This window comes from Hippopotamus amphibius, chromosome 10, assembly GCF_030028045.1.
Source record: "Hippopotamus amphibius kiboko isolate mHipAmp2 chromosome 10, mHipAmp2.hap2, whole genome shotgun sequence".
Taxonomy (NCBI): domain Eukaryota; kingdom Metazoa; phylum Chordata; class Mammalia; order Artiodactyla; family Hippopotamidae; genus Hippopotamus; species Hippopotamus amphibius.
In genome coordinates, this window is record NC_080195.1 from 90,769,810 (window position 1) to 90,793,297 (window position 23,488).

The window sequence follows — 23,488 nt, forward strand, 5'->3', positions numbered from 1 at the left end:
GATCTATGTGGGAGTATTGTCTGGAATGTTGATAAAAATCTTTCCAAATGCCCTCAAGTCTGTCTGAACAGGAGATGAAGAGTAGTCAGAGTAGAAATATACCTTCTATTCCCTACACTGTTGATTTTTTTCTAAATAATGAATAAAAGGGAAAAGACACTTTAAAAATTATCCAAGGTATATGGGCATGTACTGCTACTCACTTTACAATTGTAAAAAGTTGGCTATCTGAAGTTGGGATAAATGATTGCAGTCACAAGTCAGCTTCCTTAAAAACTGGTTGGGATAATTTGAGAATTCACCCAATGGATCCTCTCCTACCCTATTGAGAAAGTCCCTCACTGTTATCACTCTTCAGACAGAAAGATCAGGGTGCATAGAAGAAACCAGGAAAAGAACCTCTGCATATTACATTTCCCCAGCTTGTTCACATACATCCTTTTCTTCCTCATAAGTAGTAGTAGATGTGTTTTTAGCGGTCTGTGTGCAAGTTCTTATTTTCAAAATTATTATAAGGTCATCTCTTCAAAGAAGTCTAAAGTGCCTTTCATATTTTTCATTGCTTTTGTAAATCAAACTTCTTGGAAGGGACTTGTGAATTGAGATGGCATTATTACAATTTGGAAATTTTATTTATCTGATTCTTCCTCTCAGAAGAACAGTGCCCTCAGACCCTGGAAAGTCCACTAGTTGTCTCTATTTCTTTTTACCCTACTAGACCTTGTGTTTAATTAGTTCTCAATTAAAGGGAAATGTTTAGACTTTTCCCTTTACTCTTTGCTCTGCTTCACATCTTTAAAACCCAGCATCTTTGTCACCACGTTCCAGGTGCATCAAACCAAGTTTAAACATAGAAATGAATTGGGAATTTTTTGTTTCATTTAACAAAATTTGATTTAAAAGTAGCAGGTAAAATAACCCCAAATCAAACTGTTGCATGGACATGTTATTTTGCAGTGATATGGCGTTTTTTGTTTTCATTTGGCTTAAAGTTGTGAAGTTAACATTCCAATCCAATGTGGTAGCTTGATGCTTTTTAAAATGGGGCATTCAAAACCTTGAAGTGTTAAATAGCCTGTCTGTAGTTGCACAATGAACATGGCAGACACAAAATTGGAACTCAGTTTCTAAGTTTCAGTATATTTTTTTCATCTGGTTTTCTTTTATATATTAAATTCTCAAATTAGAAGTAATATGTGCTTTCAAAATTAATTTAGACCTCTAAAAAACACTTGTCTTATGATGCACTTAGCTTTTCTGTGATTTAAGTGCTTATTTTCAAAAGGTTAAAACTGTTAGAAATGTGAATGGAATAGAAACACAAATAAAAGCCTCCAAACTGGTAGGTTTCTTGTTTTGATAAAATCCTCACAGGAGATTTGGTACAAACTTTGATGTTCTACAAACTGACTTTATTCCTTGGAATAGACATAATGGTGTATTGCTAAATATTCTTTTATCGTGTAACTTTAGAATACCACACAGGAGAAAATAGAATATTTTGTTGATATGTCCGTTGAACATTAAAATATTCAGTGGCAATTCTCAGAGTCTACCAGATTGAAAAAAAAGTCCTAAATTTAGATGATTATTTTAGCTAACTAATGTGTAGTCAGATCAGAAATAGATGAAAATAGTTGGGTAATGAGTGAAACAATGGAAAAATGAGTGAATGAAACTTATAAGCAAAGGCTTTAGAAATCATATTAGATATTATGGTTGTGTGTTTGATATGTTGTAAAATTTAAACAAAAATGGAAAAAATCTCTAGGACACCAATCATTCAGTTATGCCCAAGTTACTCAGATGTTTTAAATCATTATAACTTTCCCATTTCTGCAATGTTACCCAAAGGAGGAAATTCAATAGGGAACAAGATACATGGAGAAAAGTACTGATTTCAACACTATCCATAACATGACTAAATTGGGACCCCCACAGTTTCCCCAGCAATCAGGAAGCAGTTAAACATACTGGTACTTTCCCAGAATAAAATTTTATACAGCTACTTAAATTATTAATTAGACAAATAGTAACATGATTAAGGGAAGAGCATGAGCTTTGGGACTGAACAGATCTATGTTTGAATCCTTCTGCCATTTCCAAATGCTTAGAATACAAAAGGACTTCTAGAATCTCTGTGCCCTCTTAGAAGTTCTTCCTGATATGATGGAGACTGCCTATGTTGTTGGGTAGTGAGATCCAAATTCAAAAGTGTACTCTCAAAGAGGCCAATTTAATTTTGAGTGGTGCTGTGACAGTACACTTAAAGAGATGAACTTCGAAATTAGATAGTCCAGGATCAAATTCTAGCCATTTACTAATGCTTTGATATTGGGTACATTACTTTAATTTCTTTGAACCTCAGATTCCCTGTCAATAAAGTGCAAATAAGGATATCACTTAACCTTATGGAGTTATTTTGTGATGATAAAATGGCATGATCTACACCAGCACCAGACTAGATAGGGATTAGGTGTTGAATACATGGTAATTATTGGTATTATTATTGGTGGGTAATTATATAATAATAAAAAAAACCCTACTCAAAAAGATTTTAATTGTTAATTCTTGACTAAATAACTTATTTTCAGCATAACATTAAAGACCCTCTGTAACTGTGCTCCAATCCAACTGCTTGGCCATTTTTTCCTAATAATATTCCTTGCATAAGCCAGCATTCTACCTCATCATCTGGTCATTTCCCAGATGTTGTATGCATCTCCCCCTGCTTTAAGCATTACCTCTTTCTCTGTCCTCAGACCTGATGTCTTTTCTCTCTAACTTTGCCTCTCTAAGTTCTTCTCATTTTTCAAGGCTCAACTCAAGTGGAGTTGCTGGGTAGTCTCTCTCTCTTGTGTTCTTACACAGTTAGTTTAAAACAGCATGCTTCCCATTTTCCATGCATTATAGTTTTGTTTGTGTCTGTCACTTCCACTACATTTTAGGCTTTTTAGGACAGAGACCATTTCTTTCTGCATGTTATTAATTATTTTAACAACAAAGTCATTCGTACACAGTGGACACTCACAAACTATATGTCAAATTAAATTCAAGAGCGACTGAAAGCTCTGGAAATAACCTTGTGCAACTCTTCTTGATGGGTAAGTGCCATCTGAAGTGCCCATTTGAGTGTGGTTTTCCTAAGTTTTACATATCAAATTTTCATTTATGTGAGGTTGGTGCTATAATGGCAAAAACTATTGGAATACCTGACACCAAATCACTTTTTTCCACTCTAATTTCATTGTAATTAATTACACAAATATAAGACTTATAGGTACAAGCTACATGGGTATAATATTCTTTCTGTCTAGTCTCATTTGTGGGCATAGCCTTTATGTAATCCACAAGCCCTATCCCTGGCTCACTTAATATTGTGGGAAATTTTTGCTACTTAAAAGTATGAAAGATAAATACGTTCTTTAACATGGTATATTTGGAAGACCTGTAAGTCCTCTGGAAAGAAAATAGACTCGAGATTTCAAACATGCTTTATAATTCTTTTTTTGGAAAGAAAGAAATTTTAGGTCTTTAAAACTGATTTACTACAAAACGGTGGTGAAATTGGGGGAAAGAAAAAGCCAAAGACTGACCCTAACATGAATGTCAGCTCATCTTGAAGGCATTCTTAATTTCAGTCCAATTAAAATAATTTTTTTAACAACCTGGTCTATACCTTCACCCATTGATAGGTAATATCCATTAAGCCTCGGAAAATAAAACCTGCGCGTGTAGCTTTTTGATTTCTTCATATCTTTACAAATCTAGCAACCATTTTTACAGGACATTACTCAAAAAGATAAGTTAAATTGCAAAATCTGATACATATACAAAATGTATATGTGTATATGTATGTGTATATGTTATATGTACATGTAGCTTTTTCCTTTTCCAAAAAGTTTACACCCAAATTAATTGCCTATTCCTTCCTGACCTAGAGAATTTGGCTAAACCCTTGGATAAAACACTCTAAAATGGTTCACAATATCCACTTTCTGACAAGGAGTCAGTATATCTGGTAATTCAATCAAAAAATCAAAATGCCTGATCATAATCTTATGATTTTTAAATATCCTAATTACTTTCTCTCAGTGTTTCATATTGAAATACCCAACCCTGGTTAAAGAAGTGACTGGACTTGCCATACCTAGCTTGACAAAGAAAACCCACCAAAATTTAAAACTATCAAGATCAGAGTAGACTTTCCGAAATCTTTATTCTTGATCACATGCAGTAGTGAACTTAAATTTTAAAGATAAATCCATTATATTTTGCAAATCAATACAAGATCTAGTTCTCTTTTATCAAAATAGAGAAGGAATCATTTAAGTATTATACCTTTTTCTTCAAATCGAAAAGAAACAAACTGGTTCATGTGTAATCCTAACTTGGAAGTGTTACTTGATTTAGGAAGACTCTAGAATACGTGTTAAGAATCTTATCTTGTCTTATGAGCTCTTTCTCTGTTTCACCCCCATGCTGCTTCTCTAGCCTCACCCTCTGATCCTGCATTCTCCTCATGCTCATCTTTATGCATCAAAACAGGACTTCTCACTCCAGCCTGAATATGTATTTTTATTACTTTCTACCTTGCCGAGTTCCAAACCATTTTTAAATTTGTAATATTCTATTCTTTCCACATGGAGACTGGATGTGGGTGATACCTGTGTATCGCTACACCCGAAACATACATATAAGCAGACAACTAGTATAAATAAACACTGTCTTGATATTAAAAATTATTAGGATATAAAAGCCTTTATTAAATAACAAATGTAATTCTTAAGCTGGTTTAATAGTAATTATATTTAAGTACATACTTTTAAAAGTTGTGTTGTGACTCAACACCTAACCCAAAGAAATTGAAACTATTATTACCACACAAATTTATATGCAATATGCCTAACAAGGCATTTTGAATATTGATGAAATACCATGTCTTGCTAGTTCTTAAAAAGAGTCAAGCTAATGTTAATAGTGAAATAATCCTTTAGCATAGTGAGAACAAAAATCACAAACAGACATGAAATGTTTGCCTTTTTTAAACCATTTCCCCTCAGTCTACCAGCTCAAACCTAGATTAGAAATCCATTCTTAGTTCTTAAGGATGAATTAGGACTGGCACACATTTCTGAGTTCCGGCACACATTTTTTGAGTTCAACAACTCAGAAAACACAGATATGGCATTTTTCTATAAAGTTTTCATAGCCCGTGTTGTATGGACTACATATTAAAAGTTTATTTCATAACTAAAAGACCAAAGAAATTGAGAGAAAAGAAAATGAGTAAAAAGTTAAATCAAACTTCGATAATACAAAGTTTAAGTAAGGAACTAATTGCTCTCTAGTACCTTGTAATTTTTAAACATAATCCTCACATCATTGAATAATTCATTATTTATTAAATTTAGCTGTTAACTGGGCATATTCCAAGATATTACCAGTTAGAGAACTCCTAAGATAAAATATTTTTAATAAGAATCCACCCCTCCTTTTTTTCTCTCAGATGAAGTTGTCATGGGAAGTCTATTTTGTTTGTTATGAATAAGTATTTGTAGAGCAGTTTGTCATGCTGTTGGTACAGAAGATTTTCTATGGTAGATTATGAAGATTCCTGGATATATTTATTTTTTGCAAACATAGTGAGTGTTCATTTATATAAAATATGTGTATATATGTAAAGACATCATATGTTACAGATGTCTTAAAAATATTATACATGTGAATAAACGTATAGACATCACAGGGTCACAGGATTCTGGAATACCTGTGAATTTAAATAACAAAAATGTTTATAAATAGCACTGAAAACTTTAGTCATGTGGATTTCCTTCTGAAGTATACTTTAATATTGCATCAGGGAACAGTGTGGGAGTTGCCTAATTTTGGTTCTATTTTAAAACAATGAGAAATATAACTGGCTGCTTAATTTTAAATGACATATTCGCAAAATTAAGCAATGTCCATTCAAGAGTTTTTCCTATCAAGTTAACTTTTCCTCTGCTCACCAAGAGTATAATCTCGTGGACTCTGGTTATTTCTGCGTAGGTTCCTTTCTGAAAAAGGACAGATTGATTTGTTAGTGATGTTCATCCCCAAAGTGATGACACTAAAAAAGAAAATGGGGGATTTTACACTTCAGGAGCAGGAGGACAAGCAGATATATATTGGGGCTTTTGAAACTATCTGCAAAAATGTGGGCATTTGATCTGGAAAGGACGTTAGATCCTGATTCTACAGGGGATCTAGTTAGATCCTGATTCTACAAGGGATCTAAAGAGATAATGCGCCTCCTCTAGATCCCACAGCCAGTTAACACCCAGCGATAGACAGGAGGGCACATCTCCTGCCTTTTGGTTGGCTGCAATTTTTCTATTACCCTGAAATTCTTAAAGGTAACCCTCAGGACACTGAACATTTCATTATTTATCAAGTCACATTTCTAACTCTTCCAGAATATTTTGCTATAGCCTGTGTATACAGCGAATCACACATAAAAATCAGTCCCATGTTTACCATGTGAATGAACTTAAACACCTTTATGTGAATTCACTATCTAATGGGAAACTGCTACTTGCTATGTGAGCACCACCTGTCATTCAGTATAGGGAAAGTACACCACATTACTATTCATGTCTTTCCACTCTTTTTAGTTAGAGATACGACTCATAAAGAAGTTACTGATTGTTGATCCAGTGTAATTGGAATAGCCACACATTTGAATAAGATGGCTAAATAATGAAAATAATGTGTTTACCTGTAGATTTAACTAAGAAAGGAAAATAAAGTATATTTGTGATTAGTCTATGTATTTTTTTAACCCAACAAAAACTGGATTGAGAAGCTTGCCAGATAGACATATTCATTTCCCCAAGAATATCTTTTGATGGCTTTAATGAAGAAAATGATGCATTTGAATCAATATATTGTGTGTAATTTAAATGCCAAGGATACATTTACTCTTCTAGGTTTTTATTTGCTTTAAATTTTCAGACTTTTATGGAAGGCTGTTTACCTCAAGGATTGGCTGCATCAGATTTTGGTTTTCAGAGAATCTTAACGTTTACCCCACATGCAGTTACGTGCTTCCAGGGTAGAGCTAAGTGGCTGCTGCTCTTGGATTTCTCTTCTTTTAGTGCCAGAATCACCTCCCTGCAATACTGCACGTGGAACATTCCTCATCCACGTTTGTTTCTCCCAGGACGCTGACTCCTTAGGGATTTTCCTGCCTAGCTTGATGGAAATATTCCAGCTCTGCTTTCTTTCGGATAGTATTTCTCCTTCATTTTATCTAAATAGAGGATTATATTAGCTAAACATGATTAAATTTGAGATATGAGTAGGTACATTTCTCGTATCTGATTTTGTCACAGTTTCTTATGGTGGATGTCTCTGCATGTAACATAGTGTTTTAATGTGACCATCTTTTAGTAGCTACAACTCCTAGGAAAAACTTTGGAAGAACCCTAAGCAAGTTGTTTGAAAGAAACAGGCATTTAAGTTCTTAATTCAATTAGTAACTCATAAAGTCTATACTGATGAGGATGCAAATAGCCTTTGTAAGCAATAATTTCATGAAATGAACATTTCGTAAAAGTGAATGTGGAGTTTGTAGATCCTTAGGCAAATCTTCACTGTCGGTTGAATTTATTTAAAGAGCTTTTCTGGTCACCTTTGAACCTCAATGATTTCTCCAGATGTACAGAAGTGAACAATGTAAAAATCTTGCTGTTTCAGCAGAACTGATTCCAGCTGGCTGGGAACTGGATCTGCAAGTCATTGGTTACAGCTGTGTTTCGATTTATGTGATGGTTGAAAAAATAAATTACCCGATTAGATGGCTAGAAAGAGGACTCTTTGTTTAGCCCTTGTGTGGGGACTGAAAGTGTTTATGGTGCTGTTTTCTACGCAGTCTTTGCAAAGTAAGCTGGACAAATAGACTTATTCAATGCTCCTAAGAAATGTTGCATATTCAGCTTTAATTCTTTGCTAAAGAAACTTTTTTTATATAATGCTGTCATCCAGCAAATGTTTTAAAGGTCTAGCATTTAAGAGAAGCAGTAAGTTTTCTGTCCTACTGAGCACTGCATTTAGTAATTGAAAAGCCGTTTCCTTTTCTTTAATGTGTACTTTAAAACATGTCTTTGTCAGGCATACAAATTAAAATATGTCTCTCTTAAATTCAAAACTTTATAATAGCAAAGTATCCAAACATAAATTCTAATTTAACCCTTTTCTTTAATGGCACATAAGAGAAAATTAAAGTAGTAAATGAAGAAATATAATCAAGCATTACTGCAAAAAATTGACATGACTGTGGGCTACTTAGGCTATGAGGGGTTTGAATTTGTGACCATTTTTGTTGTTATCGAAGTAAAGTTTACAGGTAAGAATAGGAACAATATTAAGCAGCATGTAACTTCAGATTAGTAAAAGTCAAAAGGCTAGTAACTCTTGGAGATTTAGAGTACTACCCTCCCAAGAAAATTAATATACTAATATAAGATTGTATGAAGTTTTTCTTTTTAATTATATTCCAAGGTAGATTTTTTTCCCTAAGGTTTTTTAAAATCCTTAAACAGGACAGAATTCTCAAGTGAACTTGAAAATGAGACCAAACACTTGATCAGGTGTTATAATGTCCACCAAGTTCAATAGCAATTCAGTGTGGGGAATACCCAGGAATGTATCATTTTTTACCAAGATTATTCTTTATTCATTTCCTTTCTTAGACTGAGATATGTATTATGGAATTTAAGTGATGTGGAATTAATAACCATAATGTATCCAAAAGGAAACAAAGGTGGAATTGATCTGTCTTAAATTGGCAGACAGTGATGCTATGTCAGGCTATTTCTCTGATTAATGGAATTATACCCTCTAACCCTTAACAAATCAATGCAATTGCTTGGAAAGGATGGAACGAAGCATGAGAATGCAAGATACACTTGAACCTTCACAGTTCAGAAATATTTAAGTGATGTTTATAAGGCTTTAAGTATTTTCCTCTCCTCCCATGTAATGGTAGCTTCTTCTACTTACGTTGAAAACCTATATAATAAGATTCAGGAATATGCTGTGGTGGCATTCTTCATGAAAGAATACTTTTTGAAAAGTTAAAACTTGTCTCATAGTGGTTACACTTCTAAAAGTATATTATGCAGGAAACAATCTCTTTCACTGAGCACGGAGGTAGCAAAGTGAAAATTCAGTCTTGAAAAAAAGTGATTGTGTGATATTAAGTTTCAAAAGTGCACAGTATTTTAATAGGAAAAAAATCAGGAAATGAAATAAATGTATCTATAAAGAGACAATATTTTATTTAAGATAATTTACCCTATTATTTGTGTTCCATTCCTACCTATTATGGTCAATGGATAAAGTATTATCTTTTCTTTATGTTAAAAAATTTACAAAATTAGTATGTTTTTTTCATATTGAAGAAAACTCAAAATCTAGAGTAAAAATGACTATAAGCAATCAGAATAACTATCCATTAATAACTTTACCTCACCTAAATTAAGCAACGTCCAAAATGAGTATTTTTTAAAAATCAAAAAAGATGTTTTAAAGTTGATAGATGATAGAGATTTTTAAACCTATGATTCACCTGATTTTCTGATATCTTTTTTTTTTCCTCATATTTCTAAAATCCACTTAAGGAAGTTTTATGAACTGACATATTTTAGCCAGAATTTTAAATGCCTTTTTAAAGCTAAACTATGTTTATTCAATCAATTAATCCTAATTTTTTTTAAATCCATGTAGGCTAATTTTTATAAATAAGTTATCCAAGGAGACTGAGTTCATCTCCTCAGTGCATGTACTCTAACAGTGTATATATATTTTTCTAAAACTTAGAAAACTTTAGAACTACCTCCCTAGTTCTAAAATAAAAATATTTTATATATTGTTTCAAATCAATGAAAATATAAATGTAAATTGGATAATCCACATAAAAGATATAACATTTTAATGTTACCATATTATGAAGCTAAGATGAAAGGATACATTTTTGAGATTTAATTTTTAGGTGAGGTATCACAGGGACATATAAAGAGGATTTATCATTAGTCTTTCTAGAGATAAATGCTACTGGACAGTAATGTGGCAATTAAATGACATGATTATGCATACAAATATCTAAAAAGTAGGTAGTAATCACCAACATGTGTTTCCAGTTTTACTCCCTTTCATTGAGCAAAATTTTAGACCTACATTAGGCCTTGGTGATTAACCTAGTCATCCCTCCTAATTTTAAAGATAAGAAAACTAAAGTTCCAAGAGTTAAATGACTCATCCAAGGCCATAAATTTTATTATTTACCAAATTGGCACTAGAACTAGTTACCTTACTCCTAGATTACTTCCCTTCCCACTTCGTTTGAAAGTGTTGCATGTAGAACATAAGGAAAACAGTACAGTTGGCCCTCCAAATCCATGGATCCTGAATCCACAAATTCAACCAACCACAGATCAAAAATATTCCACCCCTGCCCCCCAAATTCCAGTAGGTTCTAAAAAGCAAAACTTGAATTTGCTGTATGGTGGCAACTATTTACATAGAATTTACATTGTATTAGGTATTATAAGTAATCTAAATATGACTTAAAGCATATGGGAGGATGCATGTAGCTTGTATGTAAATACTACACCATTTTATATAATGGGCTTGAGAATCCCTCAAATAAGGATTTTGGTATCCCCGAGGATCCTGAAACCAATCCTCCTCAGATACTGAGGAATGCCTGTACTCTTCTATAATATGTCAGCTAAAACGTAAGTTATTATTGCTCCTTTGCCAAAGTATTCGAGCTCTAAATATGACAGTAATTGTGAAGTCACTTGATATTTCCACCTAATGTCCCATCTTAAAAAGTCAAGATTAATTCTTTACTCTCTCAACTGTTAGAAAGCACATCAACATAGCAGAAACATTATCCTGCTAACTATTGAAAAATACTCTTCTGGATTTCAAGATAATTTGATATGGCATAATTTTTTCTGTGGTCTCCAAATTGCCCCTCATTATCATACCCTACCTTTTTCCTGAAAGAGAAACACTCCACCAGCATCCTCAAGACCTATTTGTTCATGTGTGTCGCTGTACAACAGTTGCTGTTATTGTCACTTCCTCAAGACCTCCCTCAAGTTCATGTTCTTGCTCTAATTACCCCTGTCTCAGACTTGTCTCCTCCTCTCATCTCTCTGGTGTGGCTTTGAATGTGGTCCCCTTGTGGATATTGATGACAGACTGGATTGGCAAGTGGGTTACACTCTTGGGGAAAGCAGGGAGGAGGAGGGGAAGGGGAGAGGAGAATGGGGGGAGGGTGGAAGAAAGAGAGAGATTGCTATAGAGTGTTACAATCATATATATTTTCTAAACAGAAGAATGAACATTAGATTTCACATGCCAGGGTCTAAAGGATCATCCCTGAAAGGAAGAGAAATCTGTGTGATGATTTTTCCATGTTAGTTGTGATGCTCTGCATTTATATATCAAAAGAGAAAGAAAAAAGTAATTTTAAGTTGACAAATAAGCCTATTGCATTGCAGTCCGAAAGTGTCTGAGTTAAACACTGAATCATCCTCTCGTCCAAATACTAAACTACTAAAAGAAAAGATGTCAGTTTTTTCCCTTGTTGAAACCCAGCTGCATCATTCACTATGAAATTTTTAAAGTAATAACATATACATTTATGTTTTACTTTATTTTCATTTTGTTTAAGATAATTAGTTCCAGAATCTGATTGAGAACTCAAAATTATCTTAACAAGGTCTACACACACACACACACACACACACACACACACACACACACACACCTGGTTTTCCCCCATTCAGTGTTTTCTTTAATAGAAAATTCCCAACCAGGTCATCCTAGTTCACTGGCATCTGATTCTTGTCTCTTCTGCCCTTTCATTATTTTTTTCTCTTTAAAAAAATAGAACATGGTATAACCATTGTTGTGGTTGCTCTTAACTGCAACCCCTTCCTTATATGAATGGGATTTTTAAAAATTGCTTTTTATCTGTACTTTTGCTATTCACACTACTATTACAGCCCTTCTTTATTGAAAATAGAAATTTGTAATATGCATTGTTTGACACTAAAAAGAGCATGATTCGTTTCTGGAAAGGTTAGACAAATAAGCATCTGTCAGATTTATTCGGAGACTTTAGCTTGAGTATGTTTTTGTGTATTCTGATGGTTTTGTTATCAACTACCTTAAAGTTCATTTCTATACAACCCTTCCCATTAAGTAATCTTACATATTTCAAAACTATTAGTAAATAAAAGTATTAGATGATCTTTAGTCAAATGAAATTCCCAAATTTTAGATCTTCAAATAAATCAATATAAATTCTTCCTCTTAAAATAGACCGGAATGAAAGTATTGGGACACAGTGATCAGTTATGCTATAAACTTTTCACAAGGACAGTTTAAGTTAGCACTGTCTAATAAAACTTTCTGCAAGGTTGGAAATGTTTTATAGCTGTGTTGTCCAAAATGGTAACCACCAGCCACATGTGCTTTTATACATTTGAAATACAGCTAGGCAACAGAGGAACTGAATTTTTACCTTATTTAATTTTAATTTTCATAACTACATGTGGCTGGTTGCACCTTATTGGAAAGTGTAGGTTAAATAAAACAGAAAATATGCAAGTAATAACAAACAATATATGTGCACATCTGTGAATTTTGAGTCACAGTTTGAACTGTAGATAATTTTTTGTCCTCCATCTTGCTTATCCTAAACCTCATCAGTGTTTTTAAATATAATTCCCATAATGAGTTCAAATGGTTTTTCTAAGAAAAGATCCCTTACCTTAGTAGTAAGCTAGAAAGCAGGTTGTAGTGAAGTATTTCAGAGCAGTAATTGCTTCCTTTCACTTAATACATCATTTGATATACATCCAGATCTTAGCTATTTTTTTAAGTTAACACATAACAAAGTTCAAATAACATATACAAATAATTGATCTACAAAGACCATACTTGCCTTGCTTGCTCAAATTAAATATAAAACAAACCGAATCTTCAAATAATTTACAAATTACTTTGTAAATAGTTTGGCCATAATCAGAGTCTCATATAGGAATGTTTTAGTATTGATGAATGGAAGTTTAGAATAAGAGACCTCAAACCCATGTCTATGACAGACATAGTTGAACTGATTGATTACATCTTCTGTCAAATAAATATTGATTTAATCAAGTCTGCATTCCCATTGGCCCAACGGTGGTCTTGACGGAAGCCTGGGCACTTGAAACTGGCTCACCCCTATCTGGATATAAATATTTTAAATGCATGGCTGTTTATAATTATTTTTCTTCAAACTTTATTCATGATTTTCTAACTCCCTTGGTTAATGTTTTTATGCCTTCTGCAAACTTAAGTAATGTGTATATCTGTCTCTGTATGTAATAAACAGAGATAGCATGGAATAGGAAAAAAAAAGTTGCATTTGCATCTGTTGTTTCTGATTTGCAGAACTGGGAATGAGGTGCTTATGCAGGCAGTCCACAGAGCTAAGATATCAGTAGGCAGTTTGCTGTAAGCACATGTTCAATTATTAAAATAATTGACATTTTATGTCTGATAGCCATAGCGAGGGCACAACATTAATTTATCCAGAGTATTGTCGGCTACTGTCTAGAAAAAAATAGCGTAAAGGACACTGATGATGCTGGAGAGGGAAAGAAAAAAAAAAGAGATGGATCTGAGCAAAGAGACTTTAAGAGATGACCAGTTTAATACACACAGGTAGAACAGGAAGGATGAAGTCAGCAGGCATCTCACTGTTACCAACAATAAGTATTTTAAGCTATGCTGTGCATGCGTTAATTTCTGTTACAGTTTTTCATTAAATTCTAAGCTTGAACACGACTCTGGAATCTTTGGCTTCTGAAATCTAATTTCATATTTCATTTGTTGCTTCAATGTTGTGATTCTTTGCTCTTTCCTCTCTGTCCCTTTCTTCCCCTTCTCTACCTTTCCCTTCCCTCTTCCCATTTCTTCGTTTCCTTTTTTCTCCCCTCTCATATTCTTTTACTTCCTACCTTTCTCTCTCCAGTGGGACTGTGTACTTAATACCATGCTTCCTCCGGGTGCCCACTGCTTTATTTGTATTTTTTGTTTCTGCGCTTGAGTTTTTCCTATTTTTTCTGTCCATTCTCTTTCAAATCAGGAGCCTGTAGGAGCTGATTGTAGAGATACATATCCTCCTGCAGATGCTTCTTTCCCTTTAGGGGTTGTGTGATGTTTTCTTTGGAACCTCTGCAAATGATTGTCCTTCATGTTTGTTGCCACAGATCTGTTGCCAAACTGCTACCTTAGTTGGTCCTGCAGTGCCGCAGTGCATGCTGGGATCTGTCTGTGTGAGTAAACCGAAATTTCTCCAGCACCAGGCAGCCTTAGAGTTGGCTTGAGAATTATCGTACTTTTCTTTCCTTTGTATGTATTTCTTGTATGCTGCAGAGTCACCGAAAGCTAACTCTGTCTGGCAAGTAATTCAGAAATATCGCTTATGTAGAAAGGAAAGGTAGGCAGTTTACCACATTTTATCATTAAAGGGAACAACTGAAGAACAAAGGAACTGGATAAATACCTATATACTGCCTGTTATGTTATGAAAGACTGTAGCACTAACACAACTGTGTTCAGCTAAAATTTTACTTCCTTTTATAACAATGCACATAGTAGACTGTTTTCACATATGTACACAAATCCATATTTTAAGTAAACATATATTTAATTTTTAATATTTATAGCCTGCGAACATTTCTTAGTCTCAGAGACTTTCACATGTTCCCCAACATGGTTATTTATTATTATTTTAAAGAGTTCTTAAATCGAAAAAGTAAAAAAATACTAATATCCTGTTGGTTGATTTCATTCCAGCAAGTTAGGATTTCAACACAGTTTAAATCATATTGATGATTCAGACCCTGGCAACTCTTGTAATTCCTGTGAAATGAGAGCACAGCTAATAAAAATATTAAGCAATTATTTTTATTAAAATCATAGTGGGTTTTTTTTCGTTATACAATAGAAATGATTGATCTATACAGATCCACCTCACTCGTCTGTCTCTTGGGCTGTTTGGGGGCTTCATATAGAAGTGGGAAGGTTCTTTTTTCTCTTTCGTCAGCCGGGGGAGGGGGCGCGATGGGGGGAGAATGAAAGCGTAGAATAAAGTCTAGGACTGCTAAAGAATTGCTGGCATTATTTCTCTATCACGTGTGAGCCTGGCTGCCTGCTTCCTGAGGTAGTGAATCCAGGATGAGACTGTGTCGGAGCCTGTTTCCACAACTGTATTTGGAGATCCGTCTTATTGATTGCGGGGGGGGGGGGGGAAGGGGTGGGGATCGGAGTGTGAGGTGAGGGGAGGACCAACTGACTACTGGCTCACTGAAGCACAAGACAGTTTCTTCCGGAAAGATGTCAAACAACTGAGACATAGCCACAGAGGAAGTAGAAAGGTGGAAAAATAAGGAGACCCTGGAAGAAATGAAGGCTTTCGGGGCTTTTCCTTTTCACTCTTTTTCTTTCTTTTTTATTTTTGCCCCCTTTCCATCATCTGGCCTGCAAAGGCTAGAGTGACAGCGTCATGCAAATACTGCCGTCCCGCAGGTCTGGGAGAGGGTGGATGCTAGACTGTGAGTTAATGTTAATGATGAGCGCAGTGAAAATACCAGCCGCTGCCACCCCCTGCACACAGAAGCGCTCTGAGTCAGCATCAGATGCTTTGCCTCGCCTCTCGCTGGGTGTCTGTATCCAGCCTGTGCGCGCGCGTGCTCGCTCGGGCATCCGTGTCTAGCCGAGGGGAGGGGGTGGCGTGTGAGTGCGTGGAGGGTAAAAGCCAGTCAGTCAGTGAGAAGCAAAGGTACGTTGGAGAGCAACTAAAATCTGACTGATTTCCATCTTTGGAGCATCAGATGTATTCCCTAAGGAGGATGGGTCTCCGTGATGGGGGTGGTATAATTATGTTAATGTCATATTTATGGAGGGGTGAGATTTTTCATTCTAATAATTGGTTGAATGCTATGGTCAAAAATTGTAAAGCCATATTCAGTTTTAAGGAAAAGCATGGACTTATATCTAAGGACTGTTTTATTTTTTTGCTTTTTGTGAGTGCTGCTTTTTTGTTTTGTTTTATTTTTTTTTTTAACTATTTACTATTTTAAGCCATAACTGATTCAGTATGGAAAATCAAATGATAAACAGAAAGAGATCTTATATAATGATGCATTACATCATGGAGCAGAATATTTAAAGTCTTACAAGGCAAAGTAAAGATCTGGACAGAGGGTGGGGGGTGGTGGTTGGAAAGGGGTGTGGTACTAGGGTGGAGGAGGGGGGCCAGTTAGCAAATATTTTGTTCAGTATAGCTTTCCTTGCAGCTTACTTGGAAATGGATGATTCACCTGTTCTGCAGGAAAACATTCTAATTCTTTCCGTTTTTGTTTTTGTTTTTTCCTCCTCTTTTCCCTTTTAAGATCAACCACATCAGAAGAACCAGATTCCACTTCTGTGGCCAGGACTTTTATGTTATGGCTGGTCCGATTGTTTTACCCTGCGTTCTATGCTACTAAACCTTGGATCATTCCTAAAGTACAAATTCTGTTCTCGTACCACAAACAAGGCTAAAAGATCGGAGGAAATTCAGTGAATATACAGGATTGGGATTGTGTATTTTCAAAAGTATTGAGCTTTATAATGCAATTATTTAAAAGTAGAATCTTTTTTTCTTATGTTGCCAGTGTTTTAAGTTACGTGTTTATCAAGTGGCATAGCTCAAATAGCTACAGAGTATGCATGGAAATATTGGCTGTCTGAATAGTTTGGAGATTCAAAGAGAAATAGCAAGCTTCAGAGGTATTAAATTATGACATGCAAAAAAGTTTGTGTTTTATTCTTAACTGCAACAGTATATATTTAAATTAGATTTAAAGTGTTATATGTCCTGGGCCCACCTTACAAGTTGTGCTGTGTAGACGTGTAATGGGAAGCAAAATTTCAATTAGGGTCCCATTAACTGGCTTATAATCCTTCTTTAATGTAATAGAGGCTATGGTGTTGCTGTACAAATCTGCTAGAAACAGATTTTAACCCATTTTTAGTCTCTTTCTTGGATCTAATGGAATGACTCTTAACTGTTCATTTTCTGCACTGTTTCTTACATTCTTCATTATTTTAAGTTCTGAAATTAGTCTATAAATGGTTGTCGTGAATATTCAGCTCATCCTAACTTTTATATACCATATATATATTTCTACGTATGTATTTTAGTTAGTATTAGAGGAAAAAGTTAACTGAACCCAACTGTAATTTCTAAACTAGCCTTATTACTGGAAGAAGAATTCTACTGCATCAAACCAGACTTTTCCTAGTCCCTGAGACCCTAACTTGTGAGGTATTTTAGTAACATCACAAGTCAGGCTCTTGGGACCTAGGCGGAGGGGAACCAGCAGCTTTGGACCTTATTGATTGTCTGCAGTTACCATCAGAACAAAAGAACATACATAGATTCTGCCTAGGAGGAAAGAACAATGCTCTTCTTTATAATCAGCAGTGTTTTCACCATGACCCACCCCCCAAAAATACTATTTTCAGAAACTGTGCTCTAAAGTGATGACAGAGTTTCACAGAAATAACATTTGTATTATATTATAATGACCATATAAAAGCAATATATGATATCTGTGTAAGAAGCAAAATTAAAATACAAGTGTTTTTAAAATTCTTCTTTTGGTATATTTTAAGGTGGCTAGCCTAAGAGAATAACTCCTTAGTTAATAAGAGAGTGGTTTATATTTAAAACTTTTTTCATATGCATAGAAATATATACATTAGCTAATTAAACAAATCCTACATGTTTTCACATAACTGTGGCTGAGAATATGTAATGTATAGCTATAATCATGCTTGAGGCCTAGAAATAAAGTGATTTGCCATCTTCTTTATTTGACCCTATTAGATTTTATACTGATTTAAGAAGAATGCTATTTTATACTTGGTATTTACTGCCAGAGTTTTCTTTAGTCTTTTTAACCAGACAAAATGCTTTATACGTCTTATTATGATAAGACATTATCTTGTTACAAGAGTTCGAGTTATCATAATTAGCAGAAATGTTACCTTTTAATTTTTGCATTTTACCTGGCATATATCATGGACGTATATGAGATAAACACCACCTATGAAGTCAGACTGCTCTAGTTCATCTATCAACTGAATCTGAACTGCAGACTTATACTTTTATGAGAATTTTAGTTTTATATGAGGTAACTATTCCAACTGTAACATGTCGCATTTGAACATTATTAGCCATTGCCATATCAAATGATGTGCACTTTTGAAAACAGAATCATACGTTAAATCTATTTTTAAATTTTACAATAATGTTGCAGATATTAAGATTCAAAATGGAGACGAGAGATTTTCCATAATAGAAGAATCAAAATGATCTCATTCTTTAAACTCTATTGCTTTACAGGGGTACTATAAATTATATGTATATTAGCACTTATAAAAAAGATTTCTGACTGTATTTTAGAATACTGTAATGGACTCTTTGTTCACCTTTTTATTGGAATTGTTAGAACTACTTATGATTTGGAATATCACAGAATATAAATCACCCATGAGTTATATTTCCTAAAAAATTGATATTACAATATCATAAACATACTCCTCATCTATAAAGGAACATAGAATGTGTTTAGGCATGTATCCACCTGTATTTATTCAGATTCTTTACTTACATCACCTATTTCATTAATCTAGAATCTCTGAAATTTTCAGTGTGTGTATGTGTGTGTGTATAAACAAATGTTTTAAAACTTCAAATGAACAGAGATAACATAAACAGTAAAGTTTTTGGTAGTTTTTATTTTTTACTTCTTTTAACTTTATTCTCATTGTAAGTAAGCATTTTTAAAAGCATAAGTTTCTCAATGCAAAGAACTCTATGTATATGTATCTAGAAGTACACAGATACTTGATTATATTTAATAGCAGCGTTTACACAGTGGATCAAAAACTACCTCTTATATAAAACAACATCACACACAGGTATATGTTTATAGACACCTGTTTTAAAAGTAATATGTCTCATGTGTTCCATCAATTTAGTTCCAAAATAATGTAAAGGATAGATGTTTGTTGGCTATAGTGATATCAAAGTAAGCTATTTCAAATGCAGGATTTTTTTATGTCATCGTATTTATGAACCACACTATATATTAACTTCTGTTTCACAGTCTGATGATACCAAAGCTAGATTTAAAATGCAATTGTGTTTATTTTTCCCATAAACATATATAAAATATATATATTTTTGCCAATCATCATGCATTCTCTGAACCCTCTGTATGTAACCTTCCAATATATGAACAATCTTTTCTGAGAGTGTCATTGATAAAGCTTTTACCTTACTTACTCCATAAAGGTGAGTAGAGATGTAAGTGGGTAACTTTGTTTATGTAAATTACCTTATGCTGTATATGGATGGATGGATGCCACTTTTTTTCTGCATTTCTATCTTAGCTGTCACAGGATAATATTGTTTGGGGGCTGTATAATATGATTTGGAAAATCAGATCATGCTAAGCTTAAAATAAAAGGAGGGATCTACAACAAAGAGCGAGAAAATGATGTGTGTTGCATACAAAAAAAGCAGTGATATTAACAATTCGATGGCTTCCTGGTTAGGAGACCAGCCTGAGCCAGACGCATATATTAAAGGCTGTCTGCTGCCGATGCGAGCTTGCTCAATGCGGTGGAAATGAGGAATCACCTCCTCTCTGACACCAGCTTATTTTTACATTTTAATTTTGAAATAGCGAATCACTGTTTTACATAGATATACTAACTCCTGCTTGATTCTTTTCCTTTTTCACATTGTTTGCCAATTTATGGTGAACTTCAAGTTCTATTTTTTTAAATATCATCACTCACCTTAAACATCTATCAAATACCAATGAAGTATTAGTTTTTCTTTTGTCTCTTTTATATTGTTTTGTTAATATTGTGATACTCATGCTTTTAACATTTAATCTCTGTGAGGAAAACAGCAATTTTTCAAAATGGCATTTTTTTAAAGCCTTTTAGGATCCATCAAGGAAGCCACTTCTGGAATTTTGCCAAATCTAAATATGATTGTATTTCATTTCGGGGTTCATGGGGTCAATATCTTTCTGAGTATAGACGTCCCTAACACTTTAGTGTTCCAGTGAAGCTGCAGAAGAGGTGTAGAGATAGTCTTAGGCCATTTAAGCATTAGGCTGCATTAATAAAGTCTAGAAGTATAGGTATCTCAGGGAAATTATAGCACAAGTTAATTACTAATGAAATTACAAACGGTATATACTACCTTAAATTTCTTACATTCAAATGGACATGCTGGTGCATGTGCCTAGGCTTGGTCTAATTCACCTGATAAATATTTAAACGGTTTTGCAAACTGTCATGTTTGGATGAGTTTCGAGAAAAGCAGTACATAAAGGGTTAGCTAACGCCCAAATTTTCGTGCCATTTACACATGCAGTGCAGCCTACATTTCGGTAGGCAGCAAATGCAGGCATCATTTTGATTACTTGGATTCTTTTGTTTAATTTCTTGCTAGACATTGAACTTAGCACTCAGATTCCACTGATCCTTTAGTGACTGTGTTTGCAGAAGGAAAACAAAGTTCCTAACACAGGGAAGTTTTCAAAAATCCTGAACATTTGTAAGCACTTAAAAAACAGACTTTTTAGTGAAGCTCTGCAAATACGTAGTATGTAGAAACTGAGGTGCTATCATTATCTGTCATCTCCATCTTCATATTTAATATTTTTATCTATCAGTGACCAACTACACTCTTAGGCATTATATGCATATATATTAATACACATTAACATATGTATTTAATATACATCAATACATACACATGAATATATAAAAATTAATGTACTAGTATATACATTATATATATATAAATATATATATTTATATATTCTCTCTATATATAATCTTAATTTTTTTAAACCCTTGGTAAAAATAGTATAAAAAGTGAGACTTTGTCATAAAATTATCCACGACATGTTTTCAGTGAGTTAGCTTTGATTTTCATTGAATCTTGCTTTTTCCCCAGCTTTATGAGATAGAGTGCCTTACTAGCCAGTAATATTAACTTGTATGTAACGTTTTACTTGTAGAAGTTTGAAAGAAAGTAGAACTTGAAGGTGATTGAGATTAAGTGAATTTGAGATTAGTTTTATGTAATTAATCAGCTAATTCCATGCATATTTTATGAAGAATTTAAAAGTGAAAATTATTCATATGGTGAAATAAATTCTTCATTGTGTCTGATGTAAGAAATGTGATTTTAAGTGTGTTACTTTAATAATTAATTCCTAAACAAATAAAACTAGAGTAAAAATCATCATGGACTGTATCTGTTAGGTCAACTACATAAGAATAATAACTCCTAGGTTTCATCTTGGCCTTTTAAGGTTTGTGGGGTGTTGTGGGTTCTTTTATGTAAGTGGATTTAACCATTCTCCTTTTCTAAGAAGTTTCTTCCTCTCTGTTGGTAGGTGTCTGACGATTTGTGAGCACCAAATGACTATTCTGTGGAGTCATCTTTCCTTGCCTTTGAATTAGCTTTTCCTAGGCTATGAGTCAACATCAATATTTTATACATCCAAATTGGTAGGTCTTTCTTGAAATTCTTCTATGTATTTGTCTGGACATGTAAGTGAATTGTGAAAAATTAAATTTGCATTGTTATTTCCGGTCTTTCCAGTTTTCAAACATCTTCTCTAAGAGATCTGGGTAATGTTGAAATGTTAGCCAACGGAAGCCCTTGGTTTTGTAGGATTTAAAAATGTAATGTCTCTCTCATGGTAGACTTCCTGTTCTCAGCAGTGAGGGGGGAACCAGTATGTGGCTAAGTTATTACTCTGTTAAACATCACACTGAAAACCCAGCCTATGCATTTATAAACCTTGGGGAGGATTCTACATTAGACAACATTTTTTGTTGGGGGATTACACCACAGTTGGTTCCCTTCCCTTCTCTCTCTTCCTGGCCCCCCTCCACCCAACATGGAGCCTTTTCAACTTCTTCAAAGAAGAGGGGGAAAAAAGTAGACTCTTTATTAATGGCAGAAAACAAACTGGCTGCTGGACTTCCGAGACAGCCTTCTAATAATAAAGCAGAGTAGGCACTGCGACAAAGAATTCTTGAATGTACTAAATATATAGGGAAGCCTATTTAAATTCACCAGAGGGGCTTAGAGGACAAGCAACAGAAAGTTTAGAATTCAATTCAAGCCATGCCAGAAAATGAAAATGTACTTAAAAAAGGATTTCTGAAACAATTGTTCAAAGACATGTCAACTTTTAAGGTTCTTTCTAGAATAATGAAATTCGTACTTTAAGTTCTATGGTGACTTTTTCAATTAGAAAGGAAAAGTGATTAAAAGAATCTGAAAGGAACTGTGTCTTATGTTTAAAGAAAATGTGGTTTCTTTCCATAGGATGTGCTCTAGTGAGGCCCACCAAGTACACTGATGAAAATCACCCAAATATATACACGAGACAAAGAGATGATGTCTTTTTTTCAGCACTTACATGTATAATAATGGAAACGCTCTTCCTAATTTGGAAGAAAGATACCCAATTTGTATGTTCTCTCTAGATCATTTCCTCCCATTTTATGACATAATATTTTAAATAAATGTAATGAAGTAATTCTGAAAGAGCAAATTGCTGATAAATAATAGGACTATGTGTTGCTATATTTGAGAGATGAAAAAATGATCCCTACCTTATCTCATTAACTTTAGAAAATGCTGCTTATACTTTATCTATAAGACGTGCATCTGTAAGAAGTACCACATCTATAAGAATGTATATTTTATTAATTTTAATGTTGAGATAAACAACTGCTTTAAAGTTTATTTAAAGGCCTTTATGGTCTTGATTCAGGGATGAAATTTCTAGTGGGCTTTTTCCTAATGTCTTCTTGTAGAATTAACATAGACATTAAAAAAGGATCGTCATTCTTTGTCTCAGGGATTACAAGTTGTAAAGAGGATGGAAACTTGGTCTCACTAGTGACACATCTTTGTTGCCATTGAGGAAAGATTCTACTTGAGAATGAAACCCACTTGAAATTCACGAATTCATAAATACAACTTATCAACTCAAAACAAACTGTTGATTCATTAATTCATCCATTCACTCATAAATGTAAATTTAACATAAAAAAAGAATCCAATGAATTAAGGCTGCATAAACACATGGGACCATTATGGCCAATTAAGATGTGACCATTTAACAAAATTTGATTGACTTTGAAATGAAATGTCAGATATGTGAAAATCATTTATAGATGTTAAATATTTAACAATAAAAGTAGTTGTTGCCTTCAGTACATCAGATGAAGCCTGATTCATAATTTACCAAACAACTGAACTAATTTCCAC

At 34.0% G+C, this 23,488-nt stretch overlaps 1 long non-coding RNA gene across 10 annotated transcripts in view; it reads left to right on the top strand.

Annotated features, from left to right (window-relative positions):
• LOC130830033 (uncharacterized) overlaps window positions 1-23,488 on the top strand; it is a 206,829-nt gene that overhangs the window by 138,156 nt on the left and 45,185 nt on the right. For 8 of the 10 annotated variants that reach the window (XR_009047704.1, XR_009047700.1, XR_009047699.1 and 5 more), the window contains one exon: window positions 21,594-21,708. This is a non-coding gene — a long non-coding RNA (uncharacterized LOC130830033). Of the gene's footprint in view, window positions 1-15,763; window positions 15,896-16,508; window positions 16,714-21,593; window positions 21,709-23,488 lie in introns of those variants that run through there. The other 2 variants (XR_009047705.1, XR_009047703.1) reach the window with 2 other exon arrangements.